This window comes from Hylobates moloch, unplaced genomic scaffold (genome assembly GCF_009828535.3).
Source record: "Hylobates moloch isolate HMO894 unplaced genomic scaffold, HMol_V3 SCAFFOLD_23, whole genome shotgun sequence".
Classification (NCBI taxonomy): Eukaryota; Metazoa; Chordata; class Mammalia; order Primates; family Hylobatidae; genus Hylobates; species Hylobates moloch.
In genome coordinates, this window is record NW_026652298.1 from 6,689,576 (window position 1) to 6,707,738 (window position 18,163).

Genomic DNA, 18,163 nt, shown 5'->3' on the forward strand with positions numbered 1-18,163 from the left:
GTGAGCTGAGATCGCGCCACTGCACTCCAGCCTCGGTGACAGAGCGAAACTCCATCTCCAAAAAAAATAAATAAATAAAAAATAATTTTTTTTTTTTTTGCAACAGTTGAGATATGTAAAAGTCAATATGATATCTGCATATAGGCTCTCGGTATTTCGTTTTCCGTATGATGGTTACTTTTTGTCAGCGTTTTCTATCTCTGCCTACCTACTTTCAGTTTTTAAAGTCGAGATTTATTTTTTTATTTTCTTAGTATTTTGTAGAGCCAAGGACTCTCTTTTTGGCCAGGCTGGTCTCAAAGTTCTGGCCTCAAGTGATCCTCCCGTCTTAACTTCCCCAGAAGTGCTGAGATTACAGGTGTAAGCCACCATGCCTGGCCTCAGAGTCAAGACTTCTTTCGATTGTTCTTTACTGATGTGGAGTTTCAACACCAAGTAACCAGTTATGGAATTAATTTGTTATGAAATTCATAGTAGAGAAATTTAATCTGGTGGATTTCACATTTGGTAATTTCAGGATAAGCATTACCTTAGTGCACCTTTGTTTTCCACCTGTTTTGTGTTGTGTAGCATCAGATGCTATAAATGGCAAATAACCACTGAACAAATTTGCTTTCATGGTGCTAAAAGGACTAGGATTTAAATAAAAGTGTCATGATCTACTTATTTATTTATTTATTTATTTATTTATTTATTTATTTATTTATTTATGGAGACAAGGTCTTGCTCTGTCTTCCAGGCTGGAGTGATACAGTGGAACAATCAGGGCTCACTGCAATCTCGACTTGCTGGGCTCAAGCCATTGTCCTGCCTCAGCCCCCAAAGTAGCTGGGACCACAGGAGTGTGCCACCATGCCTGGCTAATTGTTTTGAATTTTATTTTATTATTATTATTATTTTTGAGACGGAGTCTTGCTGTGTTGCCCAGGCTGGAGTTCAGTGGCACGATCTTGGCTCACTACAACCTCTGCTTCCTGGGTTCATGCGATTCTCCTGCCTCAGCTTTCCAAGTAGCTGGGATTACAGGAGTGCACCACCATGCCTGGCTAGTTTTTTAATTTTTATTAGAGATGGGATTTCACCATGTTGGCTAGGCTGGTCTCGAACTCCTGGCCTCAAGTAATTCGCCCGCCTCAGCCTCCCACAGTGCTGGGATATAGGCGTGAGCCACCACGCCCGACCTGTTTTGAATTTTAGTAGAGACAGGGTTTCACTATATTGCCCAGGCTGATCTTAAATTCCTGACCTCAAGTGATCCTCCTGCCTGGCCATCACACCTAGCCCATTTTTTTTTAAAAAAAAGTAATTTGTATAGTAGTTTACAGTTTACAAGGCTTTCCTACACATTGTCCTCCTCCATTTGAGGAGAAGAATCATTATAGAATCTTTATTTCCATGCTCAGAGCAGGAACTCTCCTGAAGCAGTCCCTAGGCTTCCCAAAATTGTAAAAGGATATCATTTTGCTTTTTTTTTTTTTTTTTTTTGACAGTCTCACTCTGTCGCTCATGCTGGAGTGCAGTGGCGTGATCTCAGCCCACTGCAACCTCCGCCTCCTGGTTCAAGCAGTTCTCCTGCCTCAGCCTCCCAAGTAGCTGGGATTACAGGCGCCCGCCACCATGCCCATCTAAGTTTTTGTATTTTTAGTAGAGATGGGGTTTTGCCATGTTGGCCAGGCTGGTCTAGAACTCCTGACCTCAGGTGATCCACCCACGTCAGCCTCTCAAAGTGCTGGGATTACAGGCGGGAGCCATCGCGCCCAGCCTGCTTCAATTTTTTTTGCTTGATGTCTTATTTTTTTCTTCATTTGCAGGCAGATGTTTTCTTTCTAGAAGTTGTTCTTTGTCCTTGGTTCTGAAAAATTCATTTATCTTGCTAGTTATTTCTCAAATTCTTTGTTTCCTTTTTGTTAATAGTTTTTTTAATGATCTCTTTCATTTGCTACTTTGCTTAAAATGTTTGATGATTATTAGTACATATTTAAGAATGAGGCAATAAAAAGTTGAGAGTTATGTGTATGTGAGCAGTGCTTATGGGACGGCTGTCAATGTTCTAGGACCCTGAAAAGCCAAATATCTTTTGGTGCCAGAACCCATATTAGCTCCTTATTTGTGTTTGAGAGAATCTACCTTTCCTTTTTGTTTGGGTGTCGTTATGTTTATGTGTTTGCTTATATTCATGTAGACAATTGTGCATTCAAGTTTTTCAGCTACTTCTTTTCAATCCCATTTCCCACTCTGCCGTCCTTTGTATCTGCAGTTTTGCAGTCCCAAATCATTTCAGCATTCTAGGGAGCAGATCAGCTTCCCACTGTATTCTACCTTCCACATGTATTCTAGGCCTTGGCTTTCATTGTCTAGTTTCATCAGTTATTATGCTTTCATTTATGTCATTCCAAAAATTTCATGAAGTGGCTCATGGCCTTTTCATTATCACAGTTTTATTCCTTTATTATTCTTTAACTCCTTTGTTTTGCCTTTTTAATGGGATCTTTGAAGTCAGGATGCCATCATGAACTTGAAATCCTGTTGTATTTGTAATGGGTACTAATGAACAGAATAAACAAGTTCAGTATCTTGTGTAAATCGAGTATTTTTATATTTCTATTATGGTAGTGGTTACCATAGTTTTCTTAGTTTTTTATAGTTATTTATAAATATTTATTAGGCCGGGTGCGGTCACACCTGTAATCTCAGCACTTTGGGAGGCTGAGACGGGCGGATTGCTTGAGGTCAGGAGTTCGAGACCAGCCTGGCCAACATGGTGCAACCTTGTCTCTATTAAAAATACAAACATTAGCCGAGCATGGTGGCGCGTGCCTGTAATCCAGCTACTCGGGAGGCTGAGGCAGGAGAATTGCTTGAACCTCGGAGGTGGAGGTTGCAGCCTGGGTGACAGAGTGAGACTGTCTCAAATAAATATTTATTAGTAATTATTTAACTCTTTTTGGTACGTCAGTGTAGTAATTATTTAACTCTTTTTGGTACGTCAGTGTCATTTATTTCACATTTTGTTTTTTTCCAGTTATGAATATATTGTTTGGCTTTGCAGTTGCAATAATTTTATGCTTAAAAGTATTTTGTTTCTTTAGGTAATAGGCATCTGTTAAACAGGAAAAATCTTACTATATCTCATGATGATAAAGTAGGATTTAATATGAATTAATCATGATTTGGACTCCAATAAATATTTCTCAAACAAAATCAAAGAGTACATTTACAATGGCAGGGTACACTTAGTACAGTTCTTTTCTGTGTTCTTTCAGAGTACTACTATATCAATTTATGTTCTTTTAACATACAAAATAGTTGTATGTAATCATACTCCTGTGAAGTAAAACTAGTGATATTCTTGTTTTGTATATAACAAAAGTCAGCTGTGTCATAGTATTTAGTTTCTATTTTTTATAGTTTTTGACTTACTGTTTTATATATTATTAGTGTTAGAACTAGGACTAGACATTGGGATATATGAACATTAGGGATGGGCAGAACCTGATGAGACTGAGGAGGAGCAGCCATAGGGATACAGGGGAAACCAGTAATGTGGTGTATTGGGTTAGCCCTGGAAAGGAAAGTGGCTGAAGGAGATAAGAATTGAAAGGTGACACTTCCCCTTCCTTTAACACATTGCTGAGATTTCTTTTCTTTTCTTTTTATATATATATATTTTTATTATACTTTAAGTTCTAGGGTACATGTGCACAACGTGCAGGTTTATTACATATGTATACATGTGCCACGTTGGTGTGCTGCACCCATTAACTCGTCATTTACATTATGTATATCTCCTAATGCTATCCCTTCCCCCAAGATTTATTTTCTGAAAGCATACTACCAGATATATAATTGTCACTTTAAAACTTCTAAATACTTCCCTTGCCTGCCGGGTTAAGTTCTGATTTCTCATACTGCTGTGTGCTGTTCAATACTACTTTAATTTAGGTATACCTGGAATATATTAAGTGGTGTTTGGTTGACTAGACCGAGTGGTTTCAGATGTATTTTTAACAATGGTTTTTTTTTTCTTTTGGAACTCTTGACTTCAAGTGATCTACCCACCGCAAAGTGCTAGGTTTACAGGCATGAGCCACTGTGCCTGGCCCTTACTTGAAATTCTTTTTTTTTTTGAGACGAAGTCTTGCTCTGTGGCCCATTCTTAAAGTGACTTTGTTGCCTCACCTCATCTCGCCCCACCCCTCCATTCCCCGCCCCCCCCACTTCCTTCCCTTTCCTTCCTTTTCTTTCTTTCGTTTTAGAATTATGCTGCTGGCCAAGGCACGGGTGCAGGCAGGGAGAAACGATGATAAATTCCATGTTCTTTCTATATTATTCCTTGGGAAGGTAATTTCATTTTCTGCTTAATTAAAACAAAACATAAAGCATTGTAGTTTCTGTGTCTTGAGTAAATAAGTTCGAATTTTTTTGTTTTTGAGATGGAGTATCATACTGTCTCCCAGACTGGAGTGCAATGGCACGATCTCGGCTCACTGCCACCTGCCTCCTGGGTTCAAGTGATTCTCCTGCCTCAGCCTCCCGAGTAGCTGGGATTACAGGCATGCGCCACCATGGCTGGCTAATTTTTTGTATCTTTAGTAGAGACAGGGTTTCACCAAGTTGGCCAGGCTGGCCTCGAACTCCTGACCTTGTGATTCTCCCGCCTCGGCCTCCCAAAGTGCTGAGATTACAGGTGTCAGCCACTGTGCCTGGCCTGAAAATTTTAAATAACAAAACTTACTTTTGTATCTTAAGGGATGGTACATTAGCAGCTCATTGGTAATTATTGATTCTAGTATATGAACCCTGTTTTTTGTTTTGTTTTGTGTTTTTTGAGACAGAGTCTCACCCTTGTTGCCCAGCTGGAGTACAGGGGCATGAACTTGGCTCACTGCAGTCTCCACCTCCTGGGCTCAGGCTATTCTCAACTTCCTGAGTAGCTGGGATTACAGGTGGCTGCCACCATGCCTGGCTAATTTTTTTTTTTTTTTTTTTTTTGAGATGGAGTCTCACTCTATTGGCCAGGCTGGAGTGCAGTGGCATGATCTTGGCTCACTGCAAGCTTCGCCTCCTGGGTTCACGCCATTCTCCTGCCTCAGCCTAACAAATAGCTGGGACTACAGGCGCCAGCCACCACGCCTGGCTATTTTGTATTTTTATTAGAGATGGGGTTTCACTGTGTTAGGATGGTCTTGATCTCCTGACCTCGTGATTCGCCCACCTCGGCCTCCCAAAGTGCTGGGATTACAGGCTTGAGCCACCGTTCCTGGCCCATGCCTGGCTAATTTTTGTATTTTTAGTAGAGACAGGGTTTCACCATCTTGGCCAGGCTGGTCTCGAACTCCTGATCTTGGGTAATCTGCCCTCCTCAGCCTCCCAGAGTGCTTGGATTACAGACATGAGCCACTGTGTTCGGCCATGAGCCTTGTTTTTTAAAAAGTTAAATTCTGTATTGTATGAGGTAATTGTCAGGTATTTCTCATTTTGAGTCAGGGCCCTGCTCTGTTGCTCAGGCTCGTGATCCTTCTGCCTCAGCCTCCTGAGAAACTGGGACTACAAGTGTGTGCTACCATGTGCAGCTAATTTTTTTTTTTCCCAGTAAAGAAAGACTTTAATTGATGCATTGCTGCCCATGCCACACGGGAGATGGAGTTATTACTCAAATTGGTCTCCTAATTTTGAAAAATTTTTAGTAGGGATGATGTTTCACTGTGTCACCCAGGCTGGTCTCGAACTCCTAAGTGCTGGAATTATAGGCATGAGCCACTGCATCTGGCCAGATAGTTCTTTTTGATAATACCATAGTCATGTAGCCTTATTTTTGTCCATGTTGAACTAAGCCATCTGTAGGATTTTACATAGTTCAGCAGTGTTTTTTTATACAAATTGCTTAAGAAACACCTAGGGTAGCCGACACCTAAGGTGGCCTCTTGCTGTAAGGTTATTTTACTTGATAGTCAGTAAACATTCTTTTTTATATTAAAACACATGGATATTGTAGTGCAACGCAGAAATTTCATTAACTTGTTAAACAGGTCTTGAAGACGGGTTATTTGGTTACTTTCTGAAAAATGTCTTTGGAGGTCAGGAGAATGGGTTTGTTAACATTCAGTAATTGCTGTGGGAACATTTGAGACAGATACTGTAGTGAAAAAGTGGGCTTTTGAGGCAGGGGGACCTAGGTTCACATTGCCTAGTTTCTGTCATTTATTGGCTCTTGTAGCTTAGGGGCAAATTACTTTAATCTTTCATAATTCTGCCTTTTTAAAATTTAAGTTAGTCTGGCTTTTTTTTTTTTTTTTTTTTTTTTTTTTGAGATGGCGTCTCACTTGGTTGCCTAGGCTGGAGTGTAATGGAGCGATCATTGATCACTGTAGCCTTGACTTCCCAGGCTCAGGTGATCCTCCTACCTCAACCTTCCTAGTAGCTGGGACTACGGGTGCATGCCACTACGCTCGGCTAGTTTTTGTAGAGGCGAGGTTTCGCCATGTTGACCAGGCTTGTCTGAAACTCCTGGGCCCAAGCAGTCGGCCTGCCTTGGCCTCCCAAAGTGCTAGGATTGTAGGCGTGAACCACTGGGCCTGGCTCCAGCGTTGTTTCTGTTTTTGTTTTTTGAGATGGAGTTTCACTCTTGTCACCAGGCTGGAGTGCAAATGGCCTGATCTTGGCTCACTGCAACCTTCACCTCCCAGGTTGAAGTGATTCGCCTGCCTCAGCATCCTGAGTAGCTGGGATTATAGGCGCATGCCACCAAGCTTGGCTAATTTTTGTATTTTTAGTAGACTCGGGGTTTCACCATGTTGGCCAGGCTGGTCTCGAACTCCTGACCTACAGTGATCAGCCTGTTTCAGCCTCACAAAGTGCTAGGATTGCAGGCATGAGCCACCGTGCCCAGCAGCATATTTTTTTTTTTAAAGCTTATCTATCATTTGAACCCTTGAAATGATGACATTCTTTGGTAAATATTTCAGAGAAAAAATTGCTTGTGTCTACACTTCTAAGAGGATTTGAGGCAGCAACATTGTATTACAGTTATTTGTTAATGCTATTAGATCGTAAGCTGTTAGAGGCAGGAATGCCCTCTCTTATGCCTTGTATCTTCCAGTGCTTAGGCCATATTGCTCATATTATTAATAGCTATTCAATAAATGAGTTGATTTAAATTAAATTTTATCCCAATGAGTTCATACTGTTTGCAATATATTTCTAAATTAAAACTTGCTAATCTTTAAAACAAAGAAGGATTCCATAGGCTGTTAGAATAAATTTCAGGGATGACTCAGTTGGCTTCAGTTTGTGAGGAAAGAGAACTTCAATAAGTAGAAATTTGTTTACCTTATGGAGAGTAAGGCTTGTTTTCTTGTGGTAGTGAAGTTTATATGAAAGTTAAGTTCATTGTAAGTTTTGAACTTCAATTATATTTTGTGTGTTGCATCTTTAATATGTCTCAAAAATTGAGAATTAAAAGCACTTGTTTCCAGAATATAATGCTTTTTTCACCTTATTTTTCTTAGGAGGCTGAACGTACCATATTTATGTATATGTATGTATGTATGTACTTACATACATTTATAGCAGTTTTCATGTGGAATAATTTAACAGATAGACACCTGTACTCCTCATACTTTGGGAGGCCAAGGCGGGCAGATCACTTGAGGACAGGAGTTCGAGACCAGCCTGGGCAACATGGCAAAACCCTGTCTCTACTAAAAATACAAAAAAATTTACCCAGGCCCACATGGTGCTACATATCTGTAATCCCAGCTACTTGGGAGGCTGAGACACAAGAACTGCTTGAACCCAGAAGCGGGATGTTGCAGTGACCCAAGATTGTACCACTGTACTCCAGCCTGGGTGACAGAGCAAGATTCTGTCTCAACAACAACAACAAAAAAAAAAAAAAAAAAAAGAAAAAGAGCATAGAAAGGTGCTGACAGCTTAAGAGGTAAACTGAAGAGGATGGAATCTAACAAATTTAAGATAAGAGGAACATTGAAATGGAAGTTTTCAAATGTTGGGACTTTCTAATAACCTAGATTTCTTAAAAATTTATGAATGCAGTTTCATATTTCAGATCATGTGATCTGTAAACAGATAGCTTGGTAACTAACAGATAAGACATTGGATACTTCTTTCTGGACCAAACATCTAAAAAATAGGGAAGCAATAGAATTTTTGCTACCTTTAGAGGCCATGTTCCTTAGGTTGTTTTCTTCTTTGAATAGTAGGGCATTTACCATCCTTATCTGATGACCCGTAACTCTTAGTATTTATTTTAAAAAAGATTTCTATGCAATGCCTAAGTACCATTGAATCAGAATCAACAAGGGAAGTCTGTAGATCACTTAGCATGCAGTAGATGTCTACTAAGTATTAATAAAGTTTCGTTAATTATGTTAAAACTGAAGCAAACAATTCAGTAGAATAAAAATCATAGTTTTTAAAAGTTAAAAACATGACTCAAAAATAGAATAAACATGTTTTACAGCTTGTTTTTTTTTGTTTGTTTTGTTTTGGTGTTTTTTGGGTCAGTCTGGCTCTGTCACCCAGGCTGGAGTACAGTGGCTCAATCTTGGCTTACTATAACCTCCACCTCCCAGGCCCAAACCATCCTCCTGCCTCAGCCTCCTGAGTAGCTGGGACAACAGGCCTGCACCACCACACCTGGCTAATTTTTGTATTTTTTTGGTAGAGATTGGATTTTGCCACATTGACCAGGCTGGTCTCAAACTCCTGGGTTTGGGCGATCCCCCCACCTGGGCCTCCCAAAGTGCTGGGATTATAGGCATGAGCCACTTTGCCTGGCTTGATTGATTTTTAAAAATTATTTTCCTTGAATTTAAACCTGACACTTTTGAAAATTTTGGGTCAGTTATATTAGTGTGTCTCTCAGATTTGGCTTTTCTCATGTTTAGATTCAGGTTATTTACCTTTGGTCTAGAATATTACAGAAGTAAGTGGTGCTTGTTTTGTTCAGGCACACAATATCAGTTTGTTCTGTTACTGGTGTTGTTCACTTTGATTTGTTGATTAAGGGCGCATTTGCCAGGCTATTTCACTGCAAAGCTGCAATTAATTTTTGGGGGGGACGAGGTACTTAGAAATTATAGAATAACCTGTTTCCTAAATTTACATACATTTATATTTATCTGGATTTATGTTTTTTAATTTCTTCAAGAGATTATAATATAGTACTCTACTTACTTTTATTAAAGTAAAAATAATATCACATAAAGTTAATCATTCAAACCATACAATTCATTGGCATTTAGTACATTCATAGTGTTTTCAAGCCTCTACCTCTGTTGAGTTCTGGAATGTTTTCATCACCCCAAAAGAAAACTGTCTCTAAGCAGTCACCCGCATTCCACCCTCCCAACAGTCTCTAGTAACACCAATCTGCTTTTTGTCTCTATGAATTTTTTTTTTTTTTTTTTGAGACGGAGTCTCGCTGTGTCGCCCAGGCTGGAGTGCAGTGGCGCAATCTCGGCTCACTGCAAGCTCCGCCTCCCGGGTTCACGCCATTCTCCTGCCTCAGCCTCTCCGAGTAGCTGGGACTACAGGCGCCCGCCACCACGCCCGGCTAATTTTTTGTATTTTTAGTAGAGACGGGGTTTCACCATGGTCTCGATCTCCTGACCTCATGATCCACCCGCCTCGGCCTCCCAAAGTGCTGGGATTACAAGCGTGAGCCACCGCGCCCGGCCTACTGTCTCTATGAATTTACCTGTTATGGATACTTCTTAAAACTTGAGGCATACAACGTGATCTTTTGTCTCTGGCTTATCTTTGTTTTTGACGTTTATACTCAGCATGTGTTAGTAATTCATTCCTTTTGATCGTTAAGATTTCATTTTGTATGCCACATTTTGTTCTTTTGTCTATTGATGGACATTTGGGGTGTTTCTTCCTTTTGGCTACTGTGAATAGTGCTGTTTTGAACACTGGTGTACAACAATTTGAGCATCCTTTTTCAATTCTTCTGTGTATATACCTAGCAATGGTATTTCTGAGTTGTGGTAATTGTGTGTTTGACTTTTTAAGGAATTGCCAAACTTCTACAGTTGTTGAACCCTTTTACCTTCATACCAGCAATATACAAGGGTTCTGGTTTTTCCACATCTTTGCTAACATTTATTTTCTGTTTTTTTTTTTTTTTTTTTTTTTTTTTTTTTTGAGACAGAGTCTCGCTCCGTCGCCCAGGCTGGAGTGCAGTGGCGCAATCTCGGCTCACTGCAAGCTCCGCCTCCCGGGTTCACGCCATTCTCCTGCCTCAGCCTCTCCGAGTAGCTGGGACTACAGGCGCCCGCCACCATGCCCGGCTAATTTTTCTTTTTGTATTTTTAGTAGAGACGGGGTTTCACTGTGGTCTCGATCTCCTGACCTCGTGATCCGCCCGCCTCGGCCTCCCAAAGTGCTGGGATTACAAGCGTGAGCCACCACGCCCGGCCTGTTTTTTTTTTCTTGTGTTGATTATAGCCATTCTAATGGGAGCGAACTAGTATTTCATTGTGGTTTTGATTTGCATTTCCCTAATGATATTGAGTATATTTTATGTGGTTATTGGCCAGTTGTTTATCTTCTTGGAGAAATATTCAAGTGCTTTGCCCATTTTTATTTTATTATTTATTTTATTTATATATTTTTTGAGACAGGATCTTGTTCTGCTACTCAGGCTATAATGCACTGGCACTATCAAGGCTCACTGCAGTACCCCCCTCCTGGTCACAGGCGATCCTCCCACCTCAGCCTCCTGAGTGGCTGGGAATACAGGTGTGCCCCACCACACCTGGCTAAGTTTTAAAAAATTTTTTGTAGAGATAGGGACTCACTCTGTTGCCCAGGTTAGTCTCAAACTCCTGGGTCAAGTGATCCTCCTGCCTTGGCCTCCCAAAGTGCTGGGATTACAGGCAAAGCCACTGCATTTGGCCCTTTGTACATTTTAAAATTGAGTTGTCTGTTGTTGAGTTGTAAGAGTTCTTTATATATTCTGGATACTAGACCTTATTAGATATGAGGTGCATATATTTTCTTCTATTCTGTCAGTTGTCTTTTTACTTTATAGATAATATTCTTTGCACATGTTTTAAATTTTCATGAAGTTCAGTTTTTTTTGTTTGTTTGTTTGTTACTCTTGGTTTTGGTGTCATATTTAAGAATTCATTGCCAAATCCAAGGTAAGGAAGCTTTATCTCCCTGTTTTCTTCTAAGAGTTTTATAGTTTTTGTTTTTATATTTAGGTCTGTGATTTATTTTGAGTTTATTTTATTTATTTATTTTTGAGACAGAATCTTGCTCTGTTGCCCAGGCTGGAGTGTAGTGGCATGATCCTGGCTCACTGCCACCTCTGCCTCCCGGGTTCAAGCTATTGTCCTGCCTCAGCCTCCCAAGTAACTGGGATTACAGGCACCTACAACGATGCCATGTTGGCCAGGCTGGCCTCGAACTCCTGACCTCAAGTGATCCACCTGCCTTGGCCTCCCAAAGTGCTGGGATTACAGGCGTGAGCTACTGCACCCAGCTGAGTTTATTTTTGTATATGGTTTGGGTAGGGGGGTCCAATGGCTATTTAGTTGTCTCGGTCTGTTTTTTTGAAAAGACAGTTCCGTATTGAATGATCTTAGCACTCTTGTTGAAAATAACTTGGATATAGATGTGTGGGCTTATGTCTGGTTTATATGTCTGTTCTTAGGCCATAGTACGGTTTTGATCACTATGGCCAAAGTGTGAGGATTGCTTGATTCCAGGAGTTTGAGACCAACCTGGGCAACATAGACCCTATCTCTACGAAGAATATTTTTAAAATTAGCTGGGTGTGGTGGGGCATGCCTATATTCCCAGCCACTTGGGAGGATGAGGTGGTAGGGTCGTTTGCACCCAGGCGGTGGAGGCTGCATTGAGTCATGGTAGTGCCACTGTACTCCAGCCTGGGTGATAGAGTGAGACTTTGTCTTGAAAAATAATCAGAATGGGCAAAGGACTTGAATATTTTTCCTAAGAAGATCTACAAATGGCCAGCTCACTATTACTGTAAAGTAAGTTTTGAAATAGGGAAGTGTGAGTTCTGTAACTTTATTCTTTTTCTGCATTGTTTTTGGATGTTTAGGGCCCCTTGCACTTCCAAAGGAAATTGAGAATGGCCTTTTTTATTTCTGCACAAAAGAAAGTGTTGGATTTTTTTTTTTTTTTTTTTTTTTTTTTTTTTTGAGACGGAGTCTCGCTCTCTCACCCAGGCTGGAGTGCAGTGGTGCGATCTTGGCTCGCTGCAAGCTCCGCCTCCCGGGTTCACGCCATTCTCCTGCCTCAGCCTCTCCGAGTAGCTGGGACTACAGGCGCCCGCCACCACGCCCGGCTAATTTTTTGTATTTTTAGTAGAGACGGGGTTTCACCGTGGTCTCGATCTCCTGACCTCGTGGTCCGCCCGCCTCGGCCTCCCAAAGTGCTGGGATTACAAGTGTGAGCCACCGTGCCCGGCCGGATTGTTTTTCTTTTTTGAAATAGTGAAACAGTGCTAAGTTCTCTTATCCCCCTTGCAGGGCGTGTGATGGGGGTGTGGCTTGCTTCTTTGGCACCCCGCTGCTGAAATCTTTAGGGAGAGCATGCAGACAGGGCAGGCTGTAGGACTCCGACCCCACGGCAGCACCTAGGGGTGAATGTTTACAGCTCCTGAAGCCCCAGTGGGCATGTGTTACAGGGTGCCCTTTTAGTCTAGCCATCAGTAGGTGGCTTGTGTTAGCTCAGTTAGACGCCCTGCCTTATCGCAAGGACAGAGGGCTTTCTTGCCTTGGTGTATGGGAAGAATCAGATCTCAAGTGGGCTTGGAGAACGAGTGCAAGGTTTTATTGAGTGGAAGTTTCCAGCAGATGGATGGGAAGCCAGGAGGGAGATGGAGTGGGAGGGTGTTTTCCCCTGGAGTCCTGCAGCCTAGTGACCTGGGCTCTTTTCTGACTGCACCAGCCAAACCCAGCCAAACCTCACGCCCTTCTTTGGTCAGTGGCCTGCCAGCCTGCTCTCTGTCAGTGTGGTCTTCCACCGGCATGCTCCCCTCGACATCCAGCTATTTGTGTTCTTCCACCGATATGTCTCTCTCGATGACGCCCAGCCACTTGTGTCTCTGCCTACTAGAGTCTCTGAGGGTTTTATAGGCACACGGTGGGGGTGTGACTGGCAGAGTGGTCTTGGGAAATGCACCATTTGGGCAGGAAAACAGAAATGCCTGTCCTCACCTAGGTCCGTGGGCACAGAACCCGGGATGGAGCCCTAGCGAGGGACCATGCCCTTCCCTTCTCAGCGCTTGCCTGCCCACTTCCGTATCAGTAGGGTCTTACTCTTTCTCAGGGGGTCAGAGCCCTAGCCAGGGACCATGCCCTTCCCTTCCCAGCACTTCCTTGCCTCCTTCCATATCAGTAGGGTCTCATTTTGTTGCTCAGGCTGGAGTGCAGTGGTGTGATCTTGGCTCACTGCAACCTCCACTTCCCAGGCTCAAGTGATCATTGCGCCTCAGTGTCCTAAGTAGCTGGGACCACAGGTACGAGCCACCATGCCTGGCTAACTTTTTTATTTTTAGTAGAGACAGGGTTCACCATGTTGTCCAGGCTGGTCCTGAGCCACTGAGCTCAAGGGATCGCTCACCTCGTCCTCCCAAAGTGCTGGGATTATAGGCGTGAACCGCTGTAGCTTGGCCGAGTGTTGGAATTTTAACAGAGATTACGTTGAATCTGTAGATCATGTTTGGGTAGTGTTGCTGTCTTAACAATGTTAAGTTTCCCAGTCCTCAAACACAGGGATGTCTGTCTGTCTTTTTTCTTTTTTTTTTTTTTTTGAGACAGAGTCTCACCCCGTCGTCGAGGCTGGAGTGCAATGGCGTGATCTCGGCTCACTGCAACCTCCGCCTCCTGGGTTCAAGTGATTCTCCTACCTCAGCCTTCCAAGTAGCTGGGATTACAGGTGCCTGCCTCCATGCCCAGCTAATTTTTTATTTTAGTAGAGACAGGGTTTCACCATGTTGGCCAGCCTGGTGTCAAACTCTTGACCTCATGTGATCCACCTGCCTGGGCCTCCCAAAGTGCTGGGATTACAGGCTTGAGCCCCTGTGCCCGGCCAGGGATGTCTTTCTGTTTAGGTCTTTTAACATTTCTTTCAGCATTGTCTTAATAAGTTTTTGGTGTGCAAGTCTTAACATTTTTTTGGTTATATTTATTTATTATAGGTATTTTATGCTTTTGGATTTTACTGCGAATTGAGTTGTTTTCTTAATTTCTTTTTTGGATTGTTAATAGTGTATACACAAAGAGCTGTTTTTGTGTGTTGATCTTGTATCTTGCAGCGTTCCTGAATTTAATTAGCTCTAATACATATTTTTTCTGGACTTTTTAGAATTTATATAAGATCATGTGATCTGTGAATAGGAATAATTTTACTTCTTCCTTCCCAATTTGGATGCCTTTTAAAAAGATATGACACTGTCTCACTATGTTCACCCGGCTGGAGTGTAGTACTTTTCACAGGTGCCATTATAGCACTCTACAGCCTCAAACTGCGGGGCTCTAGCACTTCTCCCGTCCCAGGCTCCCAAGTATCTGGGACTACAGGTGCTTTGCACTGTGGTGGCTCAGGATGCCTTTCATTTCTTTTCTTGCCTAATTGCTATGGTTAGAACGTCTACTACAGTGTTGAATAGAGCTTGTGAAAGCAGGGCATTCTTGTCTTGTTCCCGATCTTAAGGGGAAAGCTTTCAGTCTTTCACCATTGAGGATGATGTGCTGTGGTTTTTTTTATAGATGCTGTTTATCAGGTTGAGCAAGTTTCCTTCTTGTTTCTAGTTGAGTATTTTTATAATTAAAGGGTGCTAGATTTTGTCAAATGCTTTTTCTGCATCAATTAAGATGATCATTTGGTATTTTTCTTTCATGTTATTAGTGTGGTGTATTATTGATTGATTTTTGTATGTTGAGTCAGTCATGCATTCCTGGGAAAATACTACTTTGTATGGTGTTTAATCCTTTTAATATGCTGCTAGATTTGGTTTACTAGTATTTCATTGAGGATTTTTACTCTGTACTTCGGTTGTAGTTAGAATTCCTTAGCTATTGGTTGATTTTGGGTGTTTTTGATGGTCTTTGTGATTTTAAAGCTTATTTTAAAGTTTTCTGAAATCATTTTAAAGACCAGTAAGTTTGTTATTCTGACAAAATCAATTTGAGTAAGTTTTTCTTTGAAAACGTGGCACAAATTTGGTAGGGTCAGAAATAAAACATAACAAGAAAGAGAAAAAAGTCTCATCTATTTGTGTATTTTTTGTCAAAGTGTGTTCTTTTTCAGTCTGAAGAATAATCTTTTTTTTTAAAAAAAGTCAGGCATGTGCACTTAAAGATGTACACTTAGGTTTTATTGTTTTCAGAACCAGCTTTCTCCTGGGGAAATTTTTATTCTTCATGGATGTCATGAATAAATTGTAAATCGGGTGACAGAGAAAAAAATTAGGGTTTTCATACTAGCAGTATTTGTGTATCTTAAACTCTTTATGTCCACATGGGACCTTCAGATATAACAATCCAGTAAGCCAGTCAAAGTTAGTAGTGGGGGGCCAGTAGAAGATTTCTAATAAGCTGTGGAATCCTGACTCCTGAGTTGTTAGTAGGACTGTTGATTTGCCTTTTTTGGTGGGGAGGGTAGTTGTCTCCTGTATGTACCTGGTTGTTGTGTATGTGTAAAGGAAATATTTAATACATAAACATTTTAGTTGGTCTATTTCTAAAGTTGTTTGTAGTTTACTAGGGCTGCCATAACCAAATACCACAGACTGGGTGGCTTAAACAACAGACATTTATTTTCTCTGTTTTGGAGGTTCTAAGTTCAGGATAGAGGCATCAACAGAGGGTTGGTTGTCTCTGAGACCTCTCTCTTTGGCTTGCAAATGACTGCCTGCTTGCTGCCTCTTCACATGGTCCTTTTATCTGTGCATGTGTCCAAATTTCTTAAAAGGGCACAGTCTAATGGGAATAGAACCCACTCTAATTGCCTCATTTGCAGTTAATCACTTCTTTAAAGACCTTATCTTCAAATATTGCTACATTTGAGGTATTGGGGGCTATGACTTGGAACATACAAATCTTGTTCCTTGGGGGACACAGTTCAACCCATAACATACACAGGGAAAGGAAGATGAGACAAAATCAGATGGCACAGTGCAGTTAAGACGAGTGGTGTGGAATTTGTGAAACTTTAATTAGCCTTTATATACTTGCTTTTTTTTTTTTTTTTTAAATACTTTTTCAGAACATGAGTTAACTTCTTTTTTTGAGATAGGATCTTCTCTGTCACCTGGGCTGGAGTACAGTGGCGTGATCATAGCTCACTGCAGCCTCAAACTTCTGGTCTCAAGCAATCCTCTTCCCTCAGTCTCCCTAGTAGTTGGGACTACAGGCATGGACCACCACACTCCGCTATTTTTTAAAATTTTTTGTAGAGATGGGAGTCTTACCATGTTGCCTAGGCTGGCCTCAAACTCCAGGGCTCAAGGGAGCCTCCCACTTCACCTCCCAGAGTGCTGGGATTACAGGTGTGAGCCTCCACACCAGGCCCATACTTTAAGAACTAGATTTAAATTAAAGTTAATATAAAGACATTGCAGAAATGAATAGGTGATTTTAGTGGTTTGCCTCCAGGGATTTTTTGTTGTTGTTGTTGTTGGAGACGGAGTTTCCTCCTTGACCAGGCTGGAGTGCAATGGCACGATCCCTGCTCACTGCAACCTCCGCCTCCCGGGTTCAAGCAATTCTCCTGCCTCAGCCTCCTGAGTAGCTGGGATTACAGGCATGCACCACCTCGCCCGGCTAATTTTGTAGTTTTAGTAGAGACGAGGATTCTCCGTGTTGGTCAGGCTGGTCTCAAACTCCCAACCTCAGGTGATCTGCCCACCTCGGCCTCCCAAAGTGCTGGCATTACAGGCGTGAGCCGTCATGCTCGGCCATTACGTAACTTTTTACCATTTTGTATGATATGCCTTTTTGAAAATTTATCAATTTTAATTTAATTTTTTTTTTTTTTTTTGAGACAGTCTTGCTCTGTCATCCAGGCTAGAGGGCAGTGGCGCGATCTCGGCTCACTGCAACCTCTGCCTCCCAGGTTCAAGTGATTTTCCTGCCTCAGCCTCCCAAGAAGCTGGGATTACAGGTGCCCACCACCGTGCCCTGCTAATTTTTGTATTTTCATGGGGTTTCACCATTTTGGCCAGGCTGATCTCGAACTCCTGACCTTGTGATCCACCCACCTCAGCCTCCCAAAGTGTTGGGATTATACGTGAGCCAAGCCAAGCCCATTTTTGGTTAAGTTCTCTAAAGTTTCTGGCTGGGAAGTTGTTGGAAAAGTGTGTATCACAAAGCACCGTTTAGTATTTAACTTCATGTTAAAAGATAAAAATCTTTTATAAATTTTAAAACACCTTAGTTTTCATTGTTATTCCACAAGACTTTGACATTTAATGCCAATAGAAATAAATAGGACTCTGAATACCTGAATTTTTGTGATGTGCAGTATATTTTGGTTAGACATAGTCTTAAAACCTGTATTTTGTTTCATGAGTGTTTTATGGGAATTCCTCTTAAGGTTTTCAAGTTGTATCAGAGTTTTTCTCCCTCAGCCCATATGAGCATTTAAACATTATCACTTACATTGTCAGTTTTAACTAATTGTATTTGTTTTTTATATCTGGTTACTCTTAATCTTTCTTTTCTTTTTTTTTTTTTTTTTCTTTTTCTTTCTTTTTTTGAGACGGAGTCTTGCTCTTGTTGCACAGGCTGGAGTGCAGTGGCTCTATTTTGGCTCACTGCAATCTCCATCTCCCGGGTTCAAGCAATTCACTTACCTCAGCCTCCTGAGTAGCTGGGATTACAGGCGCACACCACCACACCTAGCTATTTTTTTTTTTTTTTTTTTGTATTTTTGGTAGAGACAGGGTTTCACTATGCTGGCCAGGCTGGTCTTGAACTCCTGACCTCAAGTGATCCATCTGTCCGCCTCAGCTCCCCCAGAGTGATGGGATTATATGCGTGAGCCACCTCGCCTGGCCCATTCCCTGGTTTATTTTAAAACAGTCCAGATGTATCATCAATTTAGTTGTAAAGATTTGAGTATATGTCTTTTTTTTTTATTATTTTTTTGAGAGGGA

At 41.5% G+C, this 18,163-nt stretch overlaps 1 protein-coding gene across 10 annotated transcripts in view; it reads left to right on the plus strand.

Moving 5' to 3' along the window:
* Positions 1 to 18,163, plus strand: part of GPBP1 (GC-rich promoter binding protein 1) — a 91,010-nt gene that overhangs the window by 22,037 nt on the left and 50,810 nt on the right. The window contains exon 1 of one of the 10 annotated variants that reach the window (XM_058433830.1): positions 4,323 to 4,341. The exons of the other annotated variants lie outside the window; for them this stretch is intronic. The gene's annotated coding sequence lies outside the window, so the exon portion shown is untranslated. Of the gene's footprint in view, positions 1 to 4,322; positions 4,342 to 18,163 lie in introns of those variants that run through there. 10 annotated transcript variants of the gene reach the window in all.